The sequence below is a fragment of the Elephas maximus genome, chromosome 8 (genome assembly GCF_024166365.1).
Source record: "Elephas maximus indicus isolate mEleMax1 chromosome 8, mEleMax1 primary haplotype, whole genome shotgun sequence".
NCBI lineage: Eukaryota > Metazoa > Chordata > Mammalia > Proboscidea > Elephantidae > Elephas > Elephas maximus.
Window position 1 is genome coordinate 105,464,195 of NC_064826.1, and position 17,946 is coordinate 105,482,140.

Consider the following 17,946-nt stretch of genomic DNA (forward strand, 5'->3'; position numbering starts at 1 on the left):
ACCGGATGTACTGGTTTGCCTTGCTGGCCCCTTAGCTGAGGAAGACACTTGTGACAAATCCTAGAGTCAGGAAGCACCATCATAGGGGCAACAGCACTCAGGACCCAGTCTCAATTCTGCAAGCAGGATCGCAATATTCCTTGGGATAATTAAGGACCCCAGGGCATTGCTTCTGTCAGCTGAATTGAAAGGAAAGTTCTAGGACAGAATGAGCTGTCTTGAACCTGAGCAGCCATTGGCTCTTGGCACTGGAGCTGGAAACAGAAGTTGGCTCTAAGTCAAAGCTATAAAACGGGTTGTGTGTGCACTACGTGTAGCTAAGCAGCTGCTGACATTGCAAAGTTCTACATTAAATCTCCAGGTCAGTTTCAGACATTACAACCAGAAGATCTCTTTATAGCAGTTTCGAAACTAGCAGTTTCGGTAAGGTTTCCTCAGGGGAACAGAAGATACCGGGTTGAAACAGCTAAATGTCCCAAGCTTTCAAGTCCTCATGTCCTTCATCCCATATTTCTCCAAAATAAGGGGATGTGAGTATGATGGGACACAGAGAAGGAAGCCAGACAGGCAAACCCCAAGTGAGATTACTTAAGAAGTGTGATTGAAAGCTGGAAAGGAGACATTTGAGTTGAATGTGATGGTGAGTGCCGTGGTAGGGAGCTAATGAATTGTTTGGACCGAACCCTGGTTGTTTTAAAACATTAGAGGACGCGTGGTAATTTTCCGCTAACTTAGCACCGACCAGTCTAAAGAGGTGTAGGTATGGTATGAATCTGAGAAATCTTTTTCAAACAATAGTTTCAACTTCTCCCATCAGGCGTGTTGCTGAAGCTGCTGTGTTAGCCTCTCATCTCCTTTCTCTCTCCCTGCCTGGAGGATTTTATGAGTGTTTAAAAATAACTAAAGGGCATGTAGCAGAGGGAGGAGAGAGGAGGAGGAGCGGGAACTAAGGCCTGAGATAATCTTTAAATTGTATAATCGAGTTCCAGAAATTTGACTTCACCAGTGTTAAGGAGTTTTAAAAAATATAAATCATAGAATCAAAGAACGTTCAAGCTAGAAGAGACCTTAGAAAAGATCCTTAAAACCATATCTAATGTAAGTGTATAGATAAGGGCGCATTTATCCTGGAATAAAAGACTGATAAGAATGTTTCAGAAAATAAATTTCAGTTGGATAATAATTTATACCCCTGACACACGGCTCAGTAGGTTTGCAACAAAGGATGGCAAGGCATTAGGTTCAAGAAACAGAAAATAATGTTTTGAAGAAACTCTGAAAAGCAACACAGAAATGAGGCTGAATACTGTTTAGAGGTTCATCACTAGAAGAGAGTTAACATTGATTGAGAACCTACTATGTGTTTCATGTTTTGAAATGCCTAATAGGTCCCTGGGTAGCACAAACAGTTGAACACTTGGCTACTAACTGAAAAGTTGTCGATTTGAACCCACTCAGACACACTGCTGAAGAAAAGCTTGGTGATCTGCTTCCAAAAGGTCACAGCCAAGAAAACCCTACGGAGTGCAGTTCTACTCTAACACACATGAGGTCACCATGAGTCAGTCAGAATCAACTCAAAGGCAACCTTTTTTTTTTTTTAAATCTCCTTTAATCCCATCATAAGCCTGTCAGACACATGTGAGGGGTCCCTGGCCCTTACTGCAGGGAGGAAGAGGGTATCAGGGAAGACATTCTGGGACAAACAGTGCCTGTGTTGGCTCTTGAATAAGGATCAGGGATTAGCCACATGGAAGGGAGAAGGAAGGCATACTTGAGCTCTGGGCAGCAGGGTGAGGAAAGACACCTAAGCAAGAGGGAGAAGAAACAACGTCCAGGACTTCCAAGAGCTTTGGGATGGAGAAGGTGTATAGAGAAGTCGGCAGGACCTAGGGTGTAGAGGGTTATGAAAGCCATGCAGCGAGGCTTGAACTTAACCTTAAAGGACACAGGGAGCCACTGAAATATTTAAAGGAGGACGGAAGAGAAGAGGAAAGGTAATTTTTGTCTCCAGAAAAGTTATTCAGGACCTGGTTTGAAGGATTGCAAGAATGAAGGCAGGGAGATCAGAGAAGAGGTTTCCAGGAAAGAAATGATTAAAAAAAAAAAAGAAGTTAGAAATTTACCATGCCCTTTTCGATCTGTCCAGAACATTTCCAAGGTATGAATGATAGTTTGGCCTTGTGATAGTTAGAAACAATTTAAAGAAGTTGACGGAAGAAATCAGAGAGGGAAAGATTATACAGTTTGTAGAAGAAAAAGAAAGGGTAAAATTTTCTGAAGGTGATTTAGAGAATATAAGGCTAAGCCAAGGTTGGGTCCAACAGGAACCATCATTGCTTCAAACCGTAGCTCCAGCTCCCAAGAGAAGCAAGAAGAAGGTGAGTCATGAGCATTACCATTGGCAACCCAAAAGAAAAAGCCACAAGACAGTGCTTTAAAGGATCAATTTTTTTCTTCTTCTTTTACCCTGGTCAAATTTTATCTAAAGTACTATTATTTTAGCTGTAGTGGAGTTAGCCCCCGACTTATGGCTACCCCATGCACGATGGAACGAAACACTGCCCGGTCCTCCACCATCCCCATGATCAGTTGCACATCACACTGTTATGATCCATAGGGTTTTCACTGGCTGATTTTTAGAAGTAGATTGCCTGCTTTTTCTTTCTATTCTGTCTTAGTCTGGAAGCTCTGCCGAAACCTATCCAACATCATAGTAACATGTAAACCTCTTGACAGGTGGGGGTTGGTTGCACTTGAGGTACTTTGGTTAGAAATCAAAACTAGGTCTCCTGCATGGAAGGCAAGAATTCTACCACTGAACCACCAACGCCCCCAAAGTACTATTATAAGGCTCCTGTCTGAACAAATTTGAGAGCCTTTTGTTAGTGATTTTAAAAATCACTGCAAAAGTAGAGGCAGATTCAATGCCGCAGGTCTTGTGTTGGGCAATCCAGAAATTCAACGGTGGTAAGATGATGGATTGTCTATTTAATCAACACTCTTTCTGATATTATTAATATTATTATATCCCCTTTAGTCAGATGAGGAAACTTAAGTCTTAGCGTGGGTAAGTGGCTGGCTGAGGTCATACAGGGAGTAAGTGGTGGGGCTGGGATTCAAACCTAAATCAGTCTCATTTCAAACCTGTACCCTTAACAACTACACTATAATGTTTTAGTTAAATAAACTTGTGGAATCATTTGTATTTTCTAAAAAGGTGTTATAATAGTATTTATAAGACTCCATGAACAATTGTTTTAAGCTCTGGAGAACCACATCTGTTGAGTTGCTTTATTACAGAGCTACAAACGAGGTTCTGATACATGTTCTCTGAGTCATTCCAAACTAGAAGATAAACTATAGCTTCCCAATGACAATGAAAATAGCATTTTTTTTACTTTTAGCTACACCACACTCTGCTACTGAAGGTCCCTGGGTAGCCAGTTTGAATTCGGCTGCTAACCCAAAGGGTGTCAGTTTGAACTTACACAGTGGTACTTCGGGAGAAAAGGTCCGGCGATCAGCCAAGAAAACCCTATGGAGCAGTTCTACCCTGTAACATGTGCGGTTGCCATGAGTCAAAATTGACTGGACAGCAACTAACAACAACAATTCTGCTACCAGGGACATTTAGCCACCTAGTGAAGCAGCATTTTCAGTTTTAATTACAGCTTTTTCTTCGTATTCAGCAGAAACTTAGGTGGAGTCTTTCCTGAGTGTCTTATATTCTTGGTGACTGCTTGTTTTGATGGAAATAGACCAATGGCAGGCCCTCCCTACAGTCCCTCCAGAAGTGTCTGGACATTTTCAGATTGTAGGATTTAACATGGAACCTCTACTGTATAGGTTAACATGGGTCTACACACAAAAATCAAGATAGCCGATGACTATATGTGCTGAATTGCTTTTAATAGATCTGTTTACAATCCATTTTCCAGATTCATAGGCCCATTTTGAGAACATCACTAATGATAATAGATCTTTGTCATTGGGAGTATTTGATTATCATAAAGTAAAAAGCAGAATTTTCTCGTGTGGCTCAAATGGACTCAAAGAAGAATTCTAGAGAAGTTGAGAAACTGGTATGGTCGCTGGTATGGTCTTTGACAGACAACACTTATCTAGATGTTTAATTTTATTTTAAAGTTAGTCTCTTTACTATTAGTTACAACTCCTGCATCACTGTATTTTGAATGTACGGTAGAATGGGGGGGCAAAACTGATGACTTTAATCAAGCCTGAACAACTATGCATATTCATGCTGTTGGCATGTGTTGAGTTTTATATTATTTCCTTTTCCTGTGAATTGTTCATTAAAGGGGTAAAGAATTTCACTAGACATTTTTTTTTTTTTACCATAAAACATTTCAATAGTCAACTGCCAAGCAATAAAGCATTACATTTACACTTGGCTAATGCCAAGTGTAGATTTTGCTCAGTAAAGCTCTACTTTGAGTCTGCTTCTATCCTAATTCATAAAAGAGTGGACTTTTAGCAAAAAAAAAAAAAAAATTCATTCGATGATTGCCACATATCTTTGTGACTAAGGCTCGGATATGAAATAATTTAAAATGCAGTAAAACTCAGTAATTTAGTAGGTTAGTGAAAATGCATGTTTTGCCAAAGGGCTACACACAGTCGGGAAACCTATTTCTAGACATCAATTCATTGGGTTCTACAAGGCCTCTGTTTTCTTCATTCATTGTGAAGTGCATTTTCCTTTGTCCGTTTTGTAGCAAAATAGTGGCCATTAAAGCAGAGGCGAAAGTCTTACGGATAATGGTTTGCTCCCCACTTTCACATCAGCCATCAGCAATGGGGAGAAAGTGGATAACTCAGTGAAATATAGACCTGCCAAGTGATTGCAAAAATTAGGAAAGTATTCTTGAAAGAAAGAAGAGGGTGATATATGGATAATCTAACCTTTCATGTGTTGGATATGCCCCAGAAGTTATATATCTCTGTTGTCATCAGCCACATGGAGGCAGATAAGGGGAGAGATTCCAGCTCTTTCAGCATTCTGTGTATCATTTTCATGTACAAATATCTACCTGGTGTCAGAAGTTCTGTTCAGAGAAAAAGCAGGTGGAAGACAAGAAAGAATACGGCCGCTGCATTCCCAGTAGATAAGGTTGTCACCTTTTCGAGATTGACCTCAACCCGTCAGGAAGCATAGGTAACAACATGAAACTAATGGATTCCAGTGAAGAAACCCTGAATTGGGTATTTTCGGTATCTTGTGTTTTCCAGGCTTGCCATGACCAAGAAATGCAGTGATGGAAGGGAAAGAGAAGTTACAACTTGTACCGCTAATGTGCCATGTGTCACCCTTAGTGCCTGCATCCCTAGCTGGGACAGTCATGTGGCAAAGGCAGGAAGGCACCTCTCAGGAAATGGAAGAAACCACTTTATAAGTGTGTTTTGAACCTTGCTAGGAGTCCCTGGGTGGTGCAAATGGTTAACATGCTTGGCTGTTGACCAAAAGGTTGGAGGTTCAAGTCCACCCACAGGTACCTCAGGAGAAAGGACTGGTGATCTCCTTCTGAAAATCAGCCACTGAAAATCCTACAGAGCACAATTCTGTTCTGACACACATGGGGTCGTCATGAGTTGGAACTGATTGCACGGCAACTGGTTTTTGGTTTTTATCAGCATGCTAACAAAAACTATTTTACTTAACTTATTACAAAGAGGCAAAAAAAAAAAAAAAAGACCATACTAACCAAATAAACAACAAGGTGGCACAAACGATTTGCACTCAATGATAGCCTAAATGTTGGTGGTTTGAACCCACCCAACAGTACCATGGAAGAAAAGTCCTTGGGGTGTGCCTCTGTTAAGATTAAAGTCAAGAAAACCCATGGAGCCATTCTACTCTGTAACACGTGGGGTCACCATGAGTTGGAATCCACTTGACGGCAACTAACAACAACGTGAATAGTAAAAAGACCCAAAAGTGTCGTTCCAAAATGATAGTAGCAGTTATTTATTTTGGCTAGTGCTAATGAAGAATGCTTTATTGGATTTTTAGTTTTTTATATCCTCCAAATTTTCTCTGATATCATTTTTCTTACTCTTAATCCCTATATACTTAATTTTAGATGGAATCTATTTATTAATCTGCAATTTTTAAAACGTAGCCAGGTTTCAATGTGGTGAGATTCTGATAAGCTTACATTGTAAATATTTTACTCTAAAGAATTTACTCTGAGTCAGAGAGATAAGTAGAACCAAGTTTATGAGTTGAAGCTTCAGGAACATTTAAAGATAATTAAACACCATCTGGCAAAGATCAATTCCTACTGGAATGGGAAAGCCTGAAGCCAAGTTGGTAAGGCAGGGGAGAGACTCCTTCTGGACATGAAAAACGTAGAGTTGTGGATTCAAGTTCAGAGTGGGAGTACTACATTTTTTAATTTCTTTCTTGGCATCTATAGTTAGCAAAACCATGTTTTTCTCTTGCTACCTAACACAAAGAAAGAACCATAAATCTGCCTTGGAAGCAGTACAACCAGAATGCTCCTTAGAAGTGAGGATGGCGATACTTCATCTCACATACTTTGGACATGTTATCAGGAGGGTCCAGTCCCTGGAGAAGGACATCCTGCTTGGTAAAGTAGAGGGTCAGTGAAAAAAAGGAAGACCCTCAACAAGATGGATTGACACAGTGGGTGTAACAATGGGTTCAAATACAGCAATGATTGTGAGGATGGCGCAGGGCCAGGCAGTAATTTTGTTCTGTTGTACACAGGGTTGCTATGAGTCGGAACCGACTTGAAGACAACCAACAACAAAAGTAAACTAACATGGGGAGTCACTTTGGAGTTTGGTACTGAGGATGTGGAACTCTGTTGGTTAGGAAATCTCCAGAAATCATATCTTTCTTTACCCATTCTCAAGCAAGTTAAAGGCATTTCAGAGGCAGAAGTAATGATGTAAATGCTATACCAGCTTATTCAGAGTTAATGGCACTTATTGCACACCTACTGTGTGTCAGGCATTGTGATGGAGGTACTAAAGATGTGTACTTGGGAGGACTTGTGGCTCCGAGCATCAAGTTTTGGAGTAAGTTGAAAGAAGCCTTCAACTTAAGCCTTGGCAGAACTCCAAAGTTAAATTAAGCAACAATTGATAAGAGTTGGGGTTTTGTTTCTGCCTTGGCTCACATGATAGCTCAGTTTGGAATGCTCTTCCCACCATCTCTCCTCCCTCTTCCTGGCTCAGATAATCTTGATTGCTCCCATCCCTGCCTTGGACTGGGAAAGTCCAAACTGTGGGTTGAAGGGAGTCACAGCCAGAACTCAAAGTTTTCTCAGCTTTCAAACCTGTAGACCTGGGTCCCATGACTCATTCTGTACTATGCTATGTAATTCTGTACTTCCATCTATGTGATTTTGGGCAAGTTGCTTAATCTCAGAAAGTCTCAAATACTCCATTTGTAAAAATGGGGCTAATTGCTCACTGGGCTATTATTATTTATATTTATTATTAGGCGCCATCGAGTCATTTCTGACTCATAGCAACCCTATGTACAACAGAACTAAACACTGCCTAGTCCTGCGCCATCCTAACAATTGTTGCTATGCTTGAGCCCATGGTTGCTGCCACTGGGTCAATCCATCTCATTGAGGGCCTTCCTCTTTTTCACTGATCCTTCACTTTACCAAGCATGATGTTCTCCAGGGACTCCTGATAACATGTCCAAAATGCATAAGACCAAGTCTCACCATTCCTGCTTCTCAGGAGCATTCTGGCTGTACTTCTTCCAAGACAGATTTGTTTGTTCTCCTTGCAGTCTGTGGTACATTCAGTATTCTTCATCAGCACCATAATTCAAAGGCATCAATTCTTCTTCGGTCTTCCTTATTCATTGTCCAGCTTTTGCATGCATATGAGCCAACTGAAAATACCATGGCTTGGGTCAGGCGCACCTTAGTCCTCAAAGTGGTATTTTTGGTTTTTAACACTTTAAAGAGCTCTTTTGCAGCAGATCCGCTGAACGCAATACATTGACTGCTGCTTCCATGGGTGTTGATTGTGGATCCAAGTTAAGTGAAATCCTTGACAACTTCAGTCTTTTCTCCGTTTATCATAATGTTGCTTATTGGTCCAGTTGGGAGGATTTTTGTTTTCTTTATATTGAGGTGTAATCCATACTGAAGGTTGTAGCCTTTGACCTTCTCAGTAAATGCTTCGAGTCCTCTGCTCTTTCAGCGAGCAAGATTGTGTCATCTGCATAGCGCAAGTTGTTAACAAGTCTTCCTCCAATCTTGATGCCATGTTCTTCTTCATACAGTCTAGCCTCTCAGATTATTTGCTCAGCATATAAACTATTAGGTTTAAATTATTCGCAAAATATGGCACAGTGTCTGCCCAGTGGGAAGGGCTCGATAATCAGCGACTATCACTCTTATATCCTTAACAGCTGTCGTACATTGTGAACTTTGTTAAGGTTGAGCCCAACAACACTAGTGCTTTACATACATTATCTCATTTAATCCTCAAACAAAATTACTCTATGAAGTGTTACTAAAAAAATTAAAAAAATAAAAAACAGTGAGACGAGTTGCTATTGAGTCAATTCCAACTCATGGCAACCCCATGTGTGTCAGAATAGAACTGGCCTCCGTACGGTTTTGAATGGCTATTTCTTTGGAAATAGATTGCCAGGCCTTCTGAGCTGCCACTCAGTGGACTCAAACCACTAAACTTTCAGTTAGCAGCTGAGAGCTTTAACCATTGCACCACCCAGGGACTCCTATAAAGTGTCACTGCCCTGATTTACATTTAGATAAACTGAGTCTTAGTCAGCCAGACCTTCTCCAAGGCTGTGCAGATACTAGGCCATAGTTCTAAAATTTGAACCAGGCATTCTGACCCCAGAGTGAGATCTTAATTGCTATACTATTCTGGGCTTCCTCAAGCTATGAGCCATGAACATTGCATAAAAGTTTATTAGCCCACAATTATTATTTTAATTTCTAGCATTACAATAGCATTATTCTCTACCATTTTTATTTTAAATGCAAAATATTTCAGCTATGTTAAGGATTAAGTAGGTTTTTATAAGGTAGCCTGGAGACCTAACTGGCATTTATAATACTGTTTCTGGAAATGTGGTCTGAATTTTAAATTCAAATTCTAAAAATGAGCAGCTTTGGATGGTAATATGTTTCCAAGTTGGGGACTGTCTGCTAAAATTAGCAATGCTAAGTAATGTTGATTCTTGGCTGTTTTAATTTTTAAAAGCCTCTTTTATTTTTTAAGATAGTTGTATGAAAATCTATGCCAGTTTCTCTCATAGTAATTCATATTATTCAAAAAATTATCTCATAAAGACATAAAATAAAAAATACCTCGAGTACTCACCTGAGTTAATTGATACCCTAACAGTAGGCAAACTCCTGAAAAGGAGAAAATCAACACGCATTTGCAAGTGTTATGCTTAGAAAAAGGAGCCCTGATGGCACAATGGTTAAGCACTGGGCTGCTAACCGAAGGGTTGGTGGTTTGAACTCACCCGTGGCCCTGTGGGAGAAAGACCTGACAATCTTCTGTAAAGATGACAGCCAAGAAAACCCTATGGGGAAGTTATAGTCCATCACATGGGGTTGCTATGAGTTGGAATCAACTTGATGGCACACAACAACAATGCTTAAAATGTAGGGGACTCACACACACTCTCTCACACACGCACATTCACACACATACTCCATACACCACACACACACACACACCCCACAGGCATCCTCATACACACACACCACACACACATACCACATACACATTCACACAGACCACACAAACACACCACACACATACAGACACCCTCATACACGCATTCACACAGAGCACACAGACACACCACACACACACACAGACACCCGCATACACACATTCACACAGAGCATACAGACATACCACACAGACACACCACACGCACACAGAACCCTCTTACACACATTCACACAGACCATACAGACATACCACACAGACACACCACACACTCATTCATGCAGGCCACATAACAGACACACCACACTCTCATTCACGCAGACCATGTAGACACACCACATAGACACACCACACACACTCACACACACCACACTCATGTGCACACTCCACACACATATACCACACACACTCACATGCCCACACCACAGTGCTCCTCTTCCCTCTCAGCACTGCCTCCCACGTGCCCTTTGAGCAGCTACACTTCAGACCATCCCTGCACTCAGACTTTGGAGGCAGGAGGGCTTCATTCTGACCCCAAGTTAGTTACTTACTAGGTGTGCAACCCTGGACAGCTAACTAACGACTCTGAATCTCAAACGTTTCATCAGCAAAATTGGTCTAATAGTAACTATCGTTGGATTGCTGCGGGGATTAAATAAGAACTTTTATGTATAACTCCTGGTACGTAATAGGCATTTAGTATATAGACATTATTATTTTATGATCTTTTTTGTTATTATTTCTGGGTGGCCCTACACATAGGGTCAATGGAGAAAGTACGGATTGTTACAAAAGGCCAGACTATGGAAGGCTAAGGAAGAGGTGGAGGAAGAGTGGAGGTTGGGCGTAGGCTCCCGTACATTGAGCCATGAAAAATCAAACAAGGCTCTGCCAAGTCTGGGATTCCCACTAGTGAGGTTTTCTAGGTTCAGGTTTCATGTATAATTTCTGTTCTGAGGATGAAATAATTTATTCCACTTGGATTTCACACAGGGTGTTCATTGGCTGTCCAGGCTCTGGGCTTTTCCTTGGCGATGGTAGGAAGCCCAGGCCCAGGTGAGGAGGCCAAGTAATTCAGTGGAGTCACACCTCTCTCCCACCTCAAATGTGCCCACCTTGAGGAAAGCCTGTTAGGGCTAAAATGGGTTCTATACTCACTCTCTGAAAAATTAATTCAAATTTATAAGGTAATGTCTGGAACTACTCCAAGGAGCAAATGCTTCCAAGTTTTAACACTATTAAGAAATACGATTTAAAAGCTACGTGTAATAATACAACTGAAGTGTACATAACTTAGGAAATGATTATGTCCTTATGCAAACTAAAACCCTGGTCTCTGTGACACTTCAGTCAGACCAGGAGTCCTGCTTGGCCCTGCGTTTTGTATATTCTCAGTCTGCCCATTTACAAATTCAAGAAAGTAGAAACAAAAGTCGTATAGACCTTTTAGTACCCAGTAGTCATTCTGTCTACTGAAAACAAAGAGATAGTCTGTATTATGATGTCAAAATCAACAACAAAGCATTCTGCTGTGTTTTGTTCATTTGGTACATACTTGAGAGAAAAGGTGTCTCATATTTCTACATTTTCTTTCTTCCTCAGGAAAATATCATAATCTGAGAAATATTTTTAAAAAATCAGTGACATGAAATAATAATAAATTCCCGGTCTACAATTTTATTTTCATTTCTTTTAACTTGCTGTATCTCTGGTATTTGGGTTAGAAGCTCTCTCTCTCTTTTTTTTTTTAATATGCTATGTCATGTTCCTGTAACATGGCTGTGTTAATTAAAAAAAAAAGAAAAAAAAAGTATTGAAAAATTCTGAAACTAAGGAAATTAGTCTGAGAGGTTAAATTACTTACAGAAAGGTTACCCACCCAAGAAGGGATAGTGCCAGACTTCAATCTCAAACCTTTGACAGCAAGATCCATTCTTATTTATATACATACATTATCATTAAACACACACACATTATCTTGACTGTCAGAATATTTCTAACATATGTAGATATTGAAAAACAAGTATCAGATCCTTGGGGGGGGGGAGCTTTTGGAGCCCTGGTGGCACCCTGCTTAAGACCAAAAGGTCAGCAGTTCAACTCCACTAGCTACTCCTTGGAAACCCTATGGGGCAGTTCTACTCTGTTCTGTAGGGTGGCTATAAGTTGAAATTGACTCCACGGCAATGAGTTTAGTTTGTGGTTTTTTTATTTTGATCTTACTGATAGATACGTTGGCTCATGATTATTCTCAGGTTGATTGAGGTGTGATTTCTATCTGTGCAGGAAGACTCCAGGGCCAAACAAACGTTCTTAAGAAGGTATTTTAGTACATGGGCACTGATGACTCCAAATCAGGACCAAACAAAAAGCACATGAGCTGGGACAGATGAGTCTAACTTTGGCAACAGTGAACTCCTTGAGGACGTGTGTGCCTCTGAATCCCCAGCATCCAGCACGGTGCCTCCTGGGTAATGGGCTCTCAATACATACTAACCGAACTGAACCACACTGACCCAGCTAATATATATGCCCAATTTCCACGTAGAAAAATTGTTACCCTGAAGACCGTGAATGATGATTAATTTTTTCCAGATTAAAGCACTAAACTTCTGTTCCTGTTAAGTTCAAACTTCTCAAGTTGTTATTTCTGTAATGTGGCCACATTTATACTATGAAAAAAATAGATAAAATCAATAACAGAACCGTTGGCAAGGGCTGTGTGATGTGCTTATACTTCTATTTTTTCTAATTATACGGTATTTTCAAGTGTACAAAGAAAAAAAACCCCATTGCCGTTGAGTTGATTCCGACTCATAGCGATCCTATAGGACAGAGTAGAACTGCCCCATAGGGTTTCCAAGGAACTTCTGGTAGCTTTGAACTGCCAACTTTTTGGCTGGCAGCCAAACTCTTAACCGCTCTACCACCAGGGCTCCATTTTTTTTCAAACTATGAACAACTATAAAGAAACTCGTGTACCAAACAATGTGCTTTATTAGATTAATGTTGGTTTCTAGAAACTATTTTTCTCTTATTTTTAAGGGACCTGAGATACACAGAACTGGAGTAATCATAGTCCTTAGTTCTTAACCCAGTGCCACCCTTCGCTCATACACAGCATTCACTTAATTATTTATCAACTCTTTTATTCAAGTGGTCATTTGTTGATTTTTAATAATATAATGAGTAGCAGCCCTGAATCCACCACCCAAAGCTAGGATTTTCCCTAGCACGTGTCCCTGACTACTCCTTAGAGACACTGTCCTGGTTTTTAGGTTTATCGTTATCTTTCTTTTTAAAAACATAATTTTATCATATTTTGTCTGTATACATGTATGTTGTGTGCCTAAATAATATACTGGTTTGCTCTACTTGTTTTTCAACTTTATTAAAAGGGTATCATACTGAATTAGGTCTTCAGAGACTTGCTGTAGTCACTCGATGTTATGTTACCAAGATCTGTCGACTTATCCCGTTGTGTGAGAATACGTGCATTTACCCATTCCCCTGTCAATTTTATGTAATTTGGGATTGCTTACAGTGTTTTACTACTATAAGAAATAGTGTTGAACATTTTCACAGGTGTCTTTTGGTGCACATATACAAGAATTTCACTTGAGAGTATTCCTTGAGGTAGTGTTGCTGGGTCATAGGATATATGGACATCACCTCTAGGATATAATGCCAAGATGTGTTGTTTCGAAGTAGTTACACCATTTTTCACTCAGACCAGCAGTGTAAGACCTTATTGGTCCAAATACTCCCCAGCACCTACTACATTAGACTGCTTAATTTTTGCCAGTAAAATATATGCAAAATGGCATCTCATTCTGGTCTTGATTTTAATTCTCCTGGTTACTAATTCGGTAGAGTATTTTTTCATGTTTTTTAGCCATTTGTGTTTTCTATAAAACATTTGCTCATGCATTTTGCACATCTCGTAAACCACTGGATGGCTTGTTGTTTACTTCAGAAATTTTTTATTTAAAATAAGAATTGCAGTTACAATTGAGGCCTTCTTGTAGCACTTCTTGTCACCTTATTCTCTCCCTCCTCAGAGGACATCACTTCCATTAACTTACTGTTTATCATTCTCACGCATGTTTGGATTGATTTACCACATATTTCTGTATATGTAAAAAATCATCGTGCTATTTTGTTATTTCTTAAACTTTAGATAAATGGTATCCTATTTCTTTCTCTTTGCAAAATTTACTCTTTTCTCTCAACACTGGGTTTATAAGACTTATCCACATTGATATTTACAGTTGTAACTTTGTTTTTTCACTGGTAATCAGTATTCCATTGTATAAACATACCAAAATTTATATATGCATCTTCCTATTGATAACCTTTGAACTTATATCCTATGTACTTATTCATTCATTTAGTCATTTCTCTATTTATTTTTTTGCAATTACAAAACATTCTACAAGAAGTCTACTTATACATGTCTGTGTGTGCACATTGCTGAGACATGGGATTTGTACATCTTTACATTTAATAATCATCACCAAAGTTATTCTACCAAATTCCACCAACAGTATATGACAGTTCCTGGTTCTCTATATTTTTCAAGCATTTGGTATATTTAATAAACTTCTTTATTCCAATCTGATGCGAGCGGCATAGTATATCACTGTAGTTTTAATGTGTGTTTCCATTACCACTAGTGAGTTGAACATTTTATTCAAATATTTGGATTCTTCTTCTATAAATCTCTTGTTCCTTCTGTTCTTCATTTTTCTCAAGGTTTATTTTCCTTATTGATATATATATATGATTCATTATATATTATACATATTTATCCATTTGCAGGTAGTGATTTGAAATTTTTTTCTCCCAGTCTAGTGTGGTTATGGGGTCTTTTTTTTTTTCAATAAAACTTTGTAATTATAATGTAATTACATTCGTATTTTTTTTCTTTTCTCCTTTTTTTATTTTTATTTTTGTCTTTGTTGAGCTACCTTCTCCTGTGCTGATGCCATAAAGCTATTCTCCTATCCTTTCTTCTAAACCTTACCCAGGTCTGCAGTCTTCTGCAGGTCACTATTCCACCTGGAGCTGATTTGGGGGCATGCTATGACGTATAGGACAGGCAGTACTTTATTTTTTACAAATGGATAACCAGATCTCCCTGCACCATTCATTAAATAACCCATCTTTCTCCACAGTTCCTTAAGGCTGGCTCCACCATAGATCAGATTTGTCCGCTCAAGTGAGTCACTTGCTGACTGTACTCTGTCTCACCTGCTTCTTCCCCCTGCATTGTCATCACACTGCTGCGAGTTCCTCCAGCTCCATAATGCTGTACATCTGACAGACAAGAACTCCCCTCACGGTGTTTTTCTTCAAAAAAGTTGCTTTAGCCATTTGGGGCCTTTTACTGTTCTACACATCTTTTAGGATTAGCTTATCAATTTCCATGAATCCCTTTTTGGATTTTAAATAAATTGCATTGAGGTATATTTTTACTAATATAACTCCTGGCCTGGTCTTATTTTTTTCTACCCTATTTTCTCTTAATCTGAGTTTAAATTTATTTTTAATATTTTTCATTAAATGCTTCGCTATTAAAAAAAAACAAAAACCAAACCCATTGCTGTCGAGTCAATTCCAACTCATAGTGACCCTAGAGGACAGAATACAATTGCCCCACAGGGTTTCCAAGGTTGTAAATCTTTACAGAAGCAGACTGCCACATCTTTCTCCCACAGAACAGCTGGTGGGTTTGAACCACTGACCTTTTGGGTAGCACCCGAAGGCTTAATCACTGTGCCAACAGGGCTTCTTTGTTTCACTATAAACTGCTATAAATTCTTTTTGGAACTAGGCAGGGCATAATTAAATAAAATAGTTAAATAAGTGCTTGTCCATGTTTCCCTTAGATAAGCAAAGTACTATGAAAATGTAATTTTTTAAAATAGATTTAGGATCTTATACATCTATTAACATCAATTGTAAAGTAGCATATATATGTTGTTGTTGTTAGGTGCCGTCAAGTCGGTTCTGACTCATAGCAATCCTGTGTACAGCAGACAGAAATACTGCCCAGTCCTGCACCATCCTCACAATCATTGCTATGTTTGAGTGCATGTTACGGCTGCTGTTCAATCCATCTCATTGAGGGCCTTCCTCTTTTTCACTGACCCTCTATCAAGCATGGTGTCCTTCTCCAGGGACTGGTCCCTCCTGATAACATATCCAAAGTAAGTAAGATGAAGTCTAGCCATCCTCCCTTCTAAGGGACATTCTGGCTGTACTTCTTCCAAGACAGATTTGTTTGTTCGTCTGGCAGTCCATGGTATATCCAATATTCTTTGCCAATACCATAATCAAAAGGCATCAATTCTTCTTCAGTCTTCCTTATTTATTGTCCAGCTTTCACATGCATATGGAGCAATTGAAAAAACCATGGCTTGGGTCAGGTGCACCTTAGTCCTCAAGGTGACACCTTTGCTTTTTAACACTTTAAAGAGGTCTTTTGCAGCAGATTTGCCCAATGCAATGCATCCTTTGATTTCTTGACTGCTGCTTCCGTGGGCATTGATTGTGGATCTAAGTAAAGTGAAATCCTTGACAACTTAAATATCTTATAGACTATATAGCTATAGATAGATATCAATAAATCTACAAAAGATAGACTGTATGCATACTAATCCTAGAAAAGGAAGGGCTTGTTTGGATACAGATGGCGAGAATTAAACCAAGTCACTGGTACATTTATTTTCTTAAATACTGAATAATGAAACTGTATAGGCATTTTGCCTTCCCTTTAACAATATTCTTCTTATTACAATATCCTCATATAAAACACAAGCACAGGTATGGGGTTTTTCAGCCCACTGGTAGTTTCAGTTCCTCCGTCTTCATCAAGTTAAATTCATACAACATGCACCCTTGTGTGAACCTTGTTCGAAATAGCCCACTTTCTTCAGCATTAAATGTGCTTCACCTTTTTGCAGTTACCAATAAGGGTCACTGTCTCTAAGAGTTCTGCTCACTCAGCACTAAGGTAATGCCTCACATGCTGAAGATTTCAGGCCACCTTTCACCTTGTCTTCACTCTTCCTACCGGAAACATAAATGTAGATCCCATTCTATAGATGGTGAAGTCAGGCAAGAAATCGAACGGCTTATTCCATTGTCCCCATTAAGGCCCTACAGCATTATAACAAATCACAAGTTGGCAGTCAACTGGTTAATATAATCTGGGTGGATACCTCAACCACGTGTAATACACACAAAAAAGCTCAGAATGACAAAGGAGGACTGAGTTTATGGATAACCACCTGTGTGATTTTCAAACTCTGCTTTCATTGTGTGTTTGGCTCAGTCAAGACCAGCATACAGTGGAAATGGGATCACTGGACTTCTGGTTCCAGGATCTATCTTATGAATTGCTCATTTCCCAGCCTTTTCCAAAAAGGATCCTGGAGAAGACGGGTTATAAGTGATCTTGATAGATAATTATGCATAATGGGATTCCTTGGTCAAACAGGTTTGGGAAACACAAAAGTAAAGTGTCAAGTTTCTTTAGTCCACAATTTATGAGACACCTTACCAGAACATTGTTAATCTCCAAAAGGATTAGAATACAGAAGATATTACTTCCCCAATTTTTTTCGATCATACCATTCTTTTCATTATACGGCAAAGTTCACAGAACTAGTGTAACACAAAACTAACTTTGGGGACCTCTGCTCAGTGTACTTTAAACAAATACATTATTTGAGAACTTTTTTCTCCTAAATAATATGGAAGAATTTGCTATCAAATGTCTGCTTGGATGATCTAATGTCTAAGGGAACGCTTGTCCAGTCCATTTTACTTAACATTAAAATACCCAGGTTAGAACAGCAGGCCCTTTCCACCTGATTGGGGACATTTAAGAGACTGGAACCTTCTCAAAGACCTGCTCCCCCAGTACGGAAGGCCAGGCTAGAAATAGGCAGTCTGTCACTCCAGTGTGCAAAAAAAGAATGTTATAATCAATAGCTCCATATGCTACCTTCTCCCCATCCTGATTCTTTCAGGCCATCTCCCAACTCCTTGCCTTCATCAACTCACTAGTATAGATTCCCTTGGACTTTCACAGCTGACCTCCACAAACATTTTATGAGCAGCTGCTCTACCCAGAACGATGGATGGGAGCAAGATGGCTGGGCATGTACTAGGCAACCACAGCTGCCTTTTCTGAGGGTC

The 17,946-nt window shown here is 39.5% G+C and overlaps 1 long non-coding RNA gene across 1 annotated transcript in view; it reads left to right on the forward strand.

Moving 5' to 3' along the window:
* LOC126081840 (uncharacterized) overlaps positions 1-17,946 on the forward strand; it is a 34,703-nt gene that overhangs the window by 14,226 nt on the left and 2,531 nt on the right. The window lies entirely within an intron of this gene.